Consider the following 13,057-nt stretch of genomic DNA (forward strand, 5'->3'; position numbering starts at 1 on the left):
ATTCCAGATGTGCACATCCTTTTTTGGTATTGCTGTATATTTACATATAGTCCTGGTTTAATAGAATGAAACTAATTCAACATTTGCTGTAAAAGATAGTTTTGGTTCCATTTCTTTACTCTTAGGATCTATTATAAATTGAAGCATAGAAGTAGAAAATTTTGCTGTAGATACTATTGTGTGAGAGTTTAGAGTTAAACAATTCATATTTAAAGAAGGTGTCATAAGTCGATATTGATATTTCAAAATTGTACCACGCACAGCCCTGGATTTAGCATCATCACGATGACACTAATACTGAAAAAACGGTTGTGGCTTCCATGGTTGATATTTGGAGGCCGCAGAGCTATTTTGTAGCAGACTGACTTAAATTCATTTTAATGGTTATTCTGAGAATCTATCAAATGACACATGAAAATTTTTTAAATGTATTAAGGATGAAATCGAATGATACTCTCTATTGGGACTAATTTTTTAGACTGTGTATTTAGTAATATTTCCAATTCCAAATTATCTTTAAGTCATGTGTTTTATGCAGTTTTTATGAGTGTCAGGACATCACGGTGTGTAATACATTTATATGTACTGATATGGAAAGATTCCTGTGATATTATATTATTCAACTGAAACAAATTGCACGTATGCACGATGTTATCTCATTTTTGAGAAACCACACTGTCCACACATAGACATGAACTTCCTGCACACGTAGGAAAAACCTGAAGCACCTACTCCACACTGCTGAGAGTATTCCTCTTGCCTCCATTCTTGTCTGTCGTGCTGCCCTTCAGTCAGGTGGCCCATCTAGTTGCAGGCAAGGCATTCATTTAGGACGCCCTGGGCCTTTATGGAAAGGTTCTCTTTCGGGGAGTGTAAGGAAGATGGCTGACCTACTCTTCTTTCCTTCTTTTTCTCCTTTTCTTTTCTTCTTGGCAGAGAAAGAGGAGGATCAGATGGGAATAAATCTGATCTGAAGAGGTTGAAGCCCAGTTTGCAGTCCCTGGGTAACCCGGACAACTCCATTTGTGGTGAACATTACTAGTTTCATTGGTGTAGCACCTGTGGCCCTCACTGAGGTCCACCTGCTGAATTACAATTTGCAGAATTGCAAATCAGTTTTCCTAATCCTTGTTCTTTATGAAGCTTTTGGTCCACCTTGTCCAGCGTCATCCACATTTCCTGTGTTCTGCTAGACTTGAAAGCAACTTGAGGGTCTTTGTACTCCCAGCACCTGGCATAGTGTCTGGCTTATGTCGGGTGTTCAATAAAAGTAGGGTGAATAATGACTGGCTTTGTTCAGTTGGGGGGGGCAGAGTTGTTGTCTGGGGCTTTCCCCTTGGTCTCCCCAAGTAGGGAAGCTGATTCTGAGTTTTGAATGGATTAGACCGGTTGACAGTAAGCTGGAGTGACTGACCTGATCATGGTGGTGGTAATCTCTCACAGAGGAAATTACAAATTAATCTCCAATGATAAATGATAGACACTGTTTTTCGTGAGTATGAGAGATGCTTTCTTGTTTTTATGGGCATGAAAGTACAATTGTAACACCTGTATGTCTGGGAATAAATGCAGCAGAATCAGTATTTTTAAAAATATGTCTCTCCTTTCCCCCTCATTTATAGCTGACTTTATCCCAGGAGGATCCAGAAGAAACAGATGTCCTTTCATGATGTGAGATTATCCCCCCCACCAATAAGATAATTCACACCACTTGATAGTTAGTGAAGAGCTCTGTTAGTTCAAGGCAGGGAAGGGAAGACTGTGGGCCACCTGTGACTAGGGAAGACTTCCCAGAAGGGCTTTTTAAAAAAAATTATTTATTTTATTTATTTTTGGCTGCCTCAGGTCTTAGTTGCAGTGCACGGACTTCTCTCTAGTTGTGGCCTGCAGATTTTCTCTCGCTGGTTGTGGCATGTGGGCTCTGTAGTTTGCGGCACGCGGGCTCAGTAGTTGTGACACAGTGGGCTTAGTTGCCCTGCGGCATGTGGGATCTTTGTTACCAGGGATCGAACCCACGTCCTCTGCATTGCAAGGTGGATTTTTTTTTTTACCACGGAACCACCCAGAAGGGCTTTTGATCACAGTTGGATGAATAAAGTTCAGATGAGATGAAATGGGGGCGAGTATTTTATCTGGTAAGACTATGTATAGATAAAGTGAGAGTGTGGGTTTCGTGTAGGAGAGTAGCTGGAGATACTTTTAAGAAAGACAAACTGGGGTTGATTATGAAGTCCTAGAATGTTGAAGATTACTTAAAATTACAATTGGCACCATTTTAGAAGCTTTTATTATATTCCTTACACCATAATCTGAAATGCTTTATTGCTATCCCTCTCATACACTCTGCAGAAGGTATGATTTCAGTTCATAAACTGATGTGAAGAGGTGCACTGAGCGTGGGAGCTGGCACTCAGATACATACAGGTGGCTCTTGCCGTTTTCCTGCGAATCTAGCTTTAGGCCAGAGCTGTGGCTTCACACGTTTGACGGGGCAGGCAGAAGATGAAGTTCAGGGAGACTGTCTGTGTACACAACCGGGTCCTGCACCCAGGTCACAGACGGCGGGGCACGGTGGGCCGCTGGTGTGCCAGCTGCTCTGGCAACAGTGAGGCTCCGGGGTGGAGGGGCGAGGTGGCGTTGCCCGCAGTGTTGTAAGTGGAGGGCGTGTTCAGGAAGGGCTGGAGCCGGATGAGGAGAGCTTCCAGGCTCTGAAAGAAGGGTTATGTCGTTGGAGAATGAGGGGTTCGATTATAAAGGGGAAGAGGGATAGGATTTAGACAGAAATAACTGAAGTCTTGGGTAGCAGGAGAACCATCGTTTTGTTCGCAAAAGAACTTAGGGAATAGCTTTAAAGGAAAAGCACTGAGTTGAGATGTAGACGTGTTGAGTTTGAGGAACAGTGTGGTTTCTGACTGGAGACAGCAGCGGCCAGGCGCTGGTCCTGAGCTGAGGACGGAGGTCTGGGAGAGTTAACTGTCTTGCACTCGGTTTGCATAACCCTCCTGTGTATATTCTTCTCTGCATTCTCACAACCTGTGAGTTGGGGAGTCTCCTTCCTTTTTGTATCAGAACAATTCAGGTTAGTTGAGGTCCATCGGCATCACACAGTCGGTAGTGGGGGCGGGACTTGCATGTAGGTCTTCTGACTCGTGATCTCACGTTCTTTTCACAGTTCTCCCTCTTATGTGCACATCAAGACAGTGAATGAAACTTGAATGGCCATCTAGGGAAGTGTGCAAAGTAAGCAGGGTGGGTCCCCCTGGGGCCCCGATTGGGGGCCAGCCTGGGACCAGCAGGTGGGGAGGGTTGTCTTGTCTCTTAGCTGGACCAGCTCTTATAGGGCAGTATCTTCAGGTCCTTTATTTCTTTGGAACGTGTAGAGTGTTGTCTTTTTTTCTTTTTCGAAATGGAAGCAAGTATTTTTAACCTCAGATTATAAATGTGATTTTAAAGACACCAGAGAGTGTGAAAGTCCTGCATCCAGAGATAGCCTTTGTTAAAAACTTTGATGTTAAGTTGTTCCAAACTTTTTTAATGCTTGTGTCTGCGTATATATCCCTCAGTATTAGTTAATAAAATAAAAATAAAATCCACAAACAGAATCACATGATATATTCTGTAACTTGCCTTCTGTAACTAAATGATAAATATATCACTAATCGATGGGTCTAGATCTAATGAACATTTTAAAATGTCTGAGTAATGTCACATTATGTAGTTGAACTGTAGTTTATTTGACCGGCACCTATGATAGTCATTGTTCTGATGTTTCATTGTTAATAACGGTGTAATGGAAATCATTGAATATATACCTTTGTACACTTGCCTGGTTATCTGCTTCCGATACCTTTCAAGAAGTGGAATTTCTGGTTTGCACATTTAAAATTTTGGTGCATATCGCCAGATTAAATCTCCTTAAAAGGTATACCAATTTATATTCTTGTCAGAACTGTGCCAGTGTGCTCACTGTTACCTTGTCAGCAGTTTTATTCATTAATCATTAATAGTAATCTGAAGTGTAAAAATGGTATTTAAATAGACTTTGTTTTTCTGCATGCTGTGGATAGCCATTTAGTATAATACTTTGTTTGAACAGTTTTTACTTTCTCTCAGTTTGGATTTCTCCTATTGTGTATGTGTGTGTATGTGTTTAAAGATATGTTTGAATCTCTTCTGTTCCATGTGTTATCTATTAATGGGCCAGAATCCTAGTTTTAATTGCTGTTATAGTATGTCTGATGTGTTTTGATCGATGTTCTTTCCTACAGTGTCTCAATATATGTACAGCAGGCTGGTAAGTTGTATTCTCAACCGACAGAAACTAAAGACAGTGTTTATGCAAAGGGCCACATAATTTTAAGAAAATTTTGTGTCAGTGGTTGAGTTACTAATCATTTGATTTTTTTTTTAAATCTAATATTGGCTTATTTTATTTCTTTTTTTAAAAAATTTATTTTTATTTTTGGCTGCATTGGGTCTTCGTTGCTGCGTGCGGGCTTTCTCTAGTTGCGGCGAGCGAGGGCTACTCTTTGTTGCGGTGTGCGGGCTTCTACTGCAGTGGCTTCTCGTTGCGGAGCACGGGCTGTAGGTGCACGGGCTTCAGTAGTTGTGGCACGTGGGCTCAGTAGTTGTGGCACGCGGGTTCAGTAGTTGTGGCTCGCAGGCTATAGCCCGCAGGCTCAGTAGTTGTGGCGCACGGGCTTAGTTGCTCCGCGGCATGTGGGATCTTCCCGGACCAGGGATTGAACCCGTGTCCCCTGCATTGGCAGGCGGATTCTTAGCCACTGCGCCACCAGGGAAGCCCCTGACCCTTTGGTTTTAATTTAGAATTGCGTTGTGTTAACTTGTGTAATACCGAGTATGATTTCATCTTGTAGAAATTATGAAAAAGTTTATATAAAAAGACATGGCAAATTTTAGAAAATCTTGACGGGTGGAAAGTAATGTTACATTATGAACTAAGCTTATATTTTATATGAGGCACATAAAGTTAGTTTGTAATTCCTTCAGCAGCAGTTGGCTTCTGTGCTGGTACTTTATAATTAATTGCATGTAAGGAAGGATGTCTTTGACCTCTTTGCTTAAAAATGGAGGCAGTGAAATGATAGGAGCCAGGGCACAAAAGGTGAAGCTTATTCCTCCCTGTTCAGGAGGTCAGCGGAAACGGTGTGCAGCTTTATGTAGCGAGCTGTAGAAAGGCGATGCTGGAATGTTAGTCCAAGGAACTTAGATGATTGCGTAGATGTTATCAGGCGTTTTTAGTTTGGGGAGAAGTACAGTGACATTAAAATGAGACCAAGATTGCGTAGTTGGTGATGTCCTCCAGGATGGCTTTGACATGACTGCTGCGGGTAGAAGGAGCTGAGCTAGGCTGTTGGCCCAGGTGTGCAGTAGCAGTGCTGAGTTAGATCGCTTCCTGGGAGTAAAATGGACAGAGGGGCGCACAGACTTGGGGCTGTTAGGTCTGTGCCAGGGAGTACTTCTTCACATAAGACATGTTAAACCAAACTGATCACCACTGGTAAAAACAAAGAGGTGGGTAGGAGGGGTAGTTATAAAGAAGGATATGTTTAAGGTTGAGGTGATTATTACTGTTTTGTTTTTTTATTAAGGAACCTTGGAATATGTTGGCTGCTAAAGAAACTACCAAAAATTAGCTACTTGGATGTGATCTCTCTCAGTTACTGTTTGAACTCTGCTTTGCTAGTAGTGGAGTTTTTGTTTGTGAGGACCTATTCATTCAACAGATAATCTTGAGTACTTTGTGTTATGTCACAAGATATTTCCTGTCCCTAGGCAGCATTTTGGAGTATTTACTGTGGAGTTGGCAGTGTGCTGAATATGCTCTTTTGTGGGCATTATTTTACTTGTTTTCTACAAAAGCAGTATGAGGCAGGTATTGCTAATATCCCTACTTTACAGGTTAGGAAATAGAAATTCAGATGGATGTGTACTGATGAGGACGTTGGGTTTTTTTTTGTTTTTAACTCTGTTTACTTGACAGTGAAGCCATGTGGCTCATGGATTGGCTGGAGAAGATGTAACTCAGTAAAATTTTATAACTTTGATTTAGATTAAACAAAATTGGTCTTTATATAGGTCTTATGACATTTCTTTTAAAATAATTTAAAATATTAGCATGAGTAAATATATTTTGATCATTCTGTTACCCTTTTTAGAACATTTAATTTTATAACCCATACTTTTCAGTTAGAATCTGACCAGAGCTTTTATTTCGCTCACATACAGATTCCTATTTCCATTCCCTTGTTATTGTGTCCAGTCTGCAGATTATGAAAAAAATAAAATTAAATGTAGAAATAAAATCTTTCCTCTACCAAACAAACTTAGCTTGCTGTGAAGCCGTGACATGACCACCTAAAAATTAGTCATACAAGGTTGAAGTTACAGCTCAAGATAGAAATAGATTGTTTTAAAGGACTTTAGTCTTAGAGGAGCTAAGGTAAAGGAGAGAGAACTTGAGATCAGGCAGCTTTATGAGGAAATGCAAGTAGTGGAAAAGCAGGGGTCTCTGTGATACGCCTTGGCTTGGACTGGGACAGAGTGCTTGCCTGAGAGTCATGGAACATCTTTCTCGTTTACTGTTTATTTCACATCTGGCTCTTTGAATTGTTAGTTACATCTTGCTTGTTACCCCTGCAAGATGGTACACCCTTCAGGACAGAGACTCAATTTTGTCTGTTTCCATGTACACAAAATTTACCTTATAGAACCTCCCTCGAGTAGGTCGGTACTGTGGGTGTCGTCCAGGGCGTCTTTCCTCTCAGGGCAGTGACAGGTTTGGGGAACTCTTAGCTCAGAAGTAATTTCATTTTTCCTGTCTGTAGTTTGAGAATAAGAAAGCCTGGACTGACCTTCATACTGTATATGGATCAGGTGTTGGTGCACAATGGAAGTTTGGTCTGTGTGTTTCTGTATATTTATGCTCACTTGTAGGAAGTTAGGATTTTCACTTCACTGGCAGTTGTTACTGTTCCTTTTAGGTAGTGAAGCATAATATTTATGCCTTTCCGTGGACACAGTGGCCACAGAGTCCCTCTGTACAGGCATTATTTGTATATTTTGCTCATTTTCATGGATTGGCTGCGAATATGATATGCTGAGAGCTGATAGGAGATGCTGGGTCCAGACTTACTTGAAAGTGGGATGAAGACTGCCTTGGAGAAATTATGGAAAAGAAAATTTCTTAGCTCTGTCTTACCACAGTGAAAGGCTGCTCCAAAAGTGTTTCAGTGACTTGTATCCATCAACATGAGAAAGGATGACCAAAAGGTGTGGGAGGAATTAAGTTTTTGTCCAGCATGAACGGTGGGAGATCAGGTTCATAATTTCTGGTGTGCGTGTAACCCTTGCACAGGCATATGTAAGTGTCATTTTGTTCAGTAGTTATCTCATGGCCAATCTTGCTTCATGTATGTTTCCCCCCCTCACTTCCCCTTGTCTCACTACTTTGATCTTGGAAATTTTGAAGAACAGATATGCCCCCGATAGCTCTGCAAGGAAGGTATTATCTCTGCTTTTGAGATGAGAGAGGTGTGTGTTTATTAAACTTTTACTTACCTATCCCAGGAACACCGGTTGCTTTTCAGGAAGGTCATAATTATTTATAGTGGATTCCCACCTATAATATATGAATGCTGAATGTCTTGTGTGCTTTAATGATTACCAGTATTTTGCCAATCTTAACTATCCCCCTGTCTAGCTAAACTCTCCCCTCCCTCCCTCTCTTTCTTCCTTCTTAAATTTGCTTTTGCTAGACTATTTTAGAACATTTCAAATATCATTTTACACATGAATTTTTTTAGAACTAATTATTTTTTACAACTATTATTTTATAACCAAAATGCTATTATCATCCAAAAAGAGGAATCGTATTATATAGATTTTTTTTTTTAGTTAATTAATTAATGTATTTATTTTTTGTCTTCGCTGGGTCTTCGTTGCTGCCCGCCGGCTTTCTCTAGTTGCGGCGAGCGGGGGCTGCTCTTCCTTGCGGTGCGCAGGCTTCTCAGTGCGGTGGCTTCTCTTGTTGTGGAGCACGGGCTGTAGGCACATTGGCTTCAGTAGCTGTGGCGCATGTGTTTAGCTGCTCCGTGGCATATGGGATCTTCCTGGACCAGGGCTGGAACCCGTGTCCCCTGCATTGGCAGGCGGATTCTTAACCACTGCACCACCAGGGAAGTGCGTGGTTTGGTCGAATCTGGACTTAGATGGAGTGGTCCTCACAAGACCGCTCTCGCTTGGGATACCAGCCACAGGTTTGGTGGTGCCCAGGACCACCCTCACTTCGGACCAGCTGACTGCAAAGTCTGGCGTTCCCCAAGCTCACAGAATTCAGGAAAGTGCTGTGCTTATGGTTACGGTTCTATTATAGTGAAAGGATACACATTAAGATGAAAAGCAGACAGAGGCCGATCCGCGCGGAGGGGAGTCTGGAAGGGTTCCAGGAGCTGAGCTCTGGTGGTGCCCACCACGGGGTCGAGGGAGGCTCCGTGCTGCCCTCTCTGCCGCAGCACAGAGTATGGCGCCCTGGGGCTTACCCGAGTCGTTGGGCAGAGTTGTAACTGAGGCTTCCTCACCTGGCGTCCCGTGGCTGGCCTGTAGTCTCTGGCTGCTCCTGGAGGCCAGACACACATCTTCATTCCCCATTTCCTCTGGGGATTGGGACTGATGCCGTGTTTCCCAGCTGTACACACAGTTGAAGGAATAAAACAGAAAAGAGCTAGCGTAGATGTTGGAATTGCTTTTACTTAAAAATAATGTGCTTTTTCTTCTTCTTCTTTCGCTGTTCTTTCTGAAAGTAGATATCATGGAGTTTGTGTTTAGATATAAAATTTTCATGTTGCCCACTAAGATGTAAGCTTTATGAGAGAAGGCAATTTTATCATATTGTTTTCTCTTTATTCCCAAAGCCAAGAAAATGCCTAGGATGTACTAGAGTCTCAGGTGAATTTTTATTGAATGAATGTTATTCATTGACCTGGGTTCAAGGCCCTGGAACGTTTATTTACTACGTTTCTGCCTTCGGCAAGTTGAGGAAGCTCTGAGTCTTTTTGTTCATCTGCAGAGGGGGACAGTAATACTATAGGTATCTTACGTGTTGTGTAAAGTGAGTGAAGTGATGCTGAGCCTGATGACCGCATATGGTGCACCCTATAAGCACCAGCAATGATGATTTCAGGTGCCGCCTCCTCAGGACAGCGGGATAAATAGCATCTGTGGTCCTGGCAGCCAGCAGCCTGACATTTGCACGCAGACCCTCAGTGCTGTGGACCCCGGGAATGATGACTGGCCTCGCCAGCTGGGTTTTCTGCACACTGTTCAGGGGAGGCCCTTGGTGCGGGCTGACGGTGAGAGTGCGGAGTGAAGATTCAGAAGGGGGCTCTGGTTCACGCTGCTGGTTTGATGGCTGTAAACCATAGTCAGGGGATGAAAACATGGGACATCCTGTCGGGGTGGGTGGGCTTCGGAGCTGTTGAAATGAGCTGAATGCGCAGTGATGGGGTTAAGTGTGCCGATACAGTGGAGTGGAGTTCTGCTGAGTTCTAGAGCCACTGACATCAGAACTGTCCTTGAAATTGGTACCTTGTTCATCAGGTGTGCAGACAGACTCAGTCTCAGATAAGTTTTGTTCAGGTTTTTGTCGGTGTTGTGAATGACTGCGGGTCACAGGTTGAGCTGCGGCTTTGGGCGGGCGCCCAAAGAAGACTGGTGTTTGTTTGAAGGACACAGGAGCTGCTGCAGCTTCTCAGTTTCTCTCGTTTGCTGCAGGTGTTGTGGAGGAGGGCAGCGACACTGAGGTCGGTCGCTAATCTCTGATGCTCCTGATTGACTGAGAGTGAGGTCGTGAAAAGGAAAAGGAAAGATGGAGTGTTCCAGATGGAAGGAGATTAAATAGAATTTACAGCTAAATGCCACACATGGTCCTGAGTTGGATCCTGTATTGGGAGAAAAAAACTTTAAAGAATATTGTTGGGGCAGTAATTTGAATATTGACTGTGGATTAGATAAACAGTAGTGATCAGTGATTTGATAAAGGTACTTTGATTATGTACAAGAAAATCCTTGCTGTTAGGAGATACACATTCTGAAATATTTATGGATAAAGAGACATTCTGTTCTGTCTTCAGATTACTCTCATAGTTTAGAAAAAATATATCTAATATTTATATGTATCTAAAGAGAGAGAGGAAGAAAGAAAGAAAACCGTGCACGTAGCATGAACTGGTCCAAATGGTAAAGCAGTGGAGCACAGTGGGTGAATCTGGGCAAAGGGCAGAAGGGAGTTTTTTGTACTATTTTTGTTACCTTTTTTCTTATGTGTGAAACTACGTCAAAACAAAAAAGGTAAATAATATTGAAAAGGAAACAAAAAAAGACAACTTAGAATAATATAGTGATTATTATAAAGACTTTACGTTTAGTCTCAGAGAAATGTTGTGTCTTCCTGTAGTGCTTTCCCCACCTTCCCAGGACAGGCTTCCTCTCACCCCCTGCGACCCTGTCTAAATGGACCCACACAGAGGCCTGCTGCCATCACCCCAACCTAAAGCAGGTCCTCCTTCCTGCCTGTTCTTCGTTCATTGTAATCATCACAACTTACATCATGTTTGCTTTCTTCTTGTTTGATGCCTTCTTCTCCCTCAAGACGGTGGACTCCATCAGGGCAAAGACCGTATCTGTTCTGTTCACAAAATTCCCAGTCCTGGCGCCTAAGTTCATAGGCATTGGGTGGATTTGGATGAATGAATGAATGAATGAATGAGTGAGTGAATGAATGAGTCATCTCCACCACCAGTGTTATTATACTTCTGTTTTAGTCACATACTTCAGCTATATAATCTGTCGTGAAACAAGATGGCTCCTCTTCACCTGTAAGATAAAGTTTGTGCATTCACTGACATTTTTTAACTAATTCGCCCTTTTATCCATGAAATCTTCATTGACTGCAGTCATGTGATCCCCTGCTTATCTCTAGTTTCCTCTCTTGATAACAGCTCAGGTCTGCATCCTTTTCCTAGGGATGCACCCTCTGGCTACTCTTTTCTTGTCAATCTGAGTGCCTTTCCTGTTTCCCTATCACTCTCTACATACTTCTTAGACAGTGTTGCGATTATGGTCATTCTGCTTACTTTTCCTGGCGGCAGATGTTACATTTTTTTTCATTGTTTCTGTATCTTCAATGCTCAGCCCTTGAATGTACAGAATCTACAGAATCTAATGTTGAGTACGTTTCTCAAGTGCTTGTCTTAGGCATTGCATTGGATGTTTATATATATATCGTGTTGCTTAATTTTTAAGCTCACTGGATAAGATGAGTTTCCATTTTTTCTGGTAATTGAGGTTCACAGAAGTTCTGGGACTGTGCTGGTCTTATTTACTGTTACATCCCACGTCTAACATAGTGCATGGTACGTAGTAGGCAACCTATGCATGAATAGAGTCAAACTCACAAATAATCAGAGACAGGGTTTACATGTAAAATAATGAAATACTCTTAGCAAGCATTTGAAAACAGGGTGATGGCAAGGGTACAGCGACCTTGCTGACAGGGTGCATTGCCTGAGGAGTATAAATTGGTAAGAGAAGCAAGCCTAACAGCCTTGAAATCTTTGGATGCTTTGACCCAGCGGTTTTACTTCTAGGATCTACTTCATGGGAATGATCCTAAGCATAAGAACAAATGTGTACCTGTGAGATTAAAAAACAAACACGTGGAGATAGTAAATAGACTGTGGTGAATTCACAGGTTGGAATGCTTTTTGGCCGTCAATATTGATGTTTATGAAGTATTTGTAATGGTGTGGAAGGATGATTATTAAGGGATGGACAAGTAATTTAGATAAGTCAAGATAGTCTGGATAATATTCTGGTATGAAATTCTCATTTAAACTTTCAGTGATTTTTCACATGTTTTTCTGTCACACTACAAGCCCCACAGGGGTGGGCAGGGGACCGTGCTTATTACTACCCAGAGACCCAGCTCTGCTGCTTGGGATGTCCTGATAATCAGCTCTTTATTTATCACTTCAGTCTGCTGGCTTCCTAGTCACTTTCCTTTATTCATTAAAAGGTTTGGCTCTACTGCAGTGTAACGGGAGCATATCTCTTCGCGTAAGTTAGGTATCTGTTTAGTTGGGCTGAGCCCCTGGAGTTGCATTTGTAGAGCAGTTGCATCACCCATAATCGGTAGTGGGGCGAGTGTGTTGGTGGCGGGTGAAATGCAGCCTTACTTATCCTTGGCGGAGATAAAGAACCTGTGGTCAGTGCCACGCATGTGACTTCTTAGCAGTCTTCATAATGAAGTCCTTTGCTGGTGTAAGGTCAGTCATTCATTTTATTGAGTGAGTATTTTAGAGCCAGTTCCCAGGAATACAGGGTCCTTGCTTTAAAGAAGCTTGCCGTTCAGTAGAGGTGAGAACTCTGTAAAGAAACATCACAATGTATGCAGCGTAGAAGCACACGTGGAGTACATAGTCAGCACAGCTAATGGCAGGATTGTGTGATTAACTCTGTGAAAGACTGTGTGTGCGGGGGGGGGGGGCGGGCAGGGGGAGGGTGATCACAGCAGACCAAGGAAGGAGGCTCTAGGCTGGGGAACAGCCCTCACGAAGGCTCAGAGACTTGAAAGGGCTAGTTTTGTTCAGGAAGGTAGGCAGGGTGGTATCTGGGAGTGACAAGCTGGGGAGGGGTGGGAAGCGGTGGGGAGGCTGCGGGTGGAGAGGAAGAAGCCACGCAGCGTCTGCTGTTTTCCTGGGTGTTATCATTGTGGTTAGAGACCCGAGAAGACAGAATTGGACTGTCTGGGTTTGAGTCCTCACTCATTACCCTGTGACATTACTGAAGCCCGTAATTCTTAGTTTCCTTGTCTATAAAGTGAGGATGATGGTAGTATCTACTGTAAAGCATTCTTGTGAGGATCCAATGAAAACGTTTCATTTAGTAAAGCGTTTAGAGCAGTCGCCTGGGACATAGTAAATACTGGTAAACGGTGGCCGCTGCTGTTAAGGTCATCCTGACCCTGGTTGGTGTCCCG

At 42.7% G+C, this 13,057-nt stretch overlaps 1 protein-coding gene across 7 annotated transcripts in view; it reads left to right on the forward strand.

Annotated features, from left to right (window-relative positions):
• The window catches only part of RB1CC1 (RB1 inducible coiled-coil 1), a 61,125-nt gene that overhangs the window by 2,999 nt on the left and 45,069 nt on the right, over positions 1-13,057 (forward strand). The gene's annotated exons all lie outside the window — the stretch shown is intronic.

This window comes from Delphinapterus leucas, chromosome 17 (assembly GCF_059928025.1).
Source record: "Delphinapterus leucas isolate spDelLeu-1000000601 "Yukka" chromosome 17, BTC_Dleu_Yukka2, whole genome shotgun sequence".
In the NCBI taxonomy this organism is placed as follows: Eukaryota; Metazoa; Chordata; class Mammalia; order Artiodactyla; family Monodontidae; genus Delphinapterus; species Delphinapterus leucas.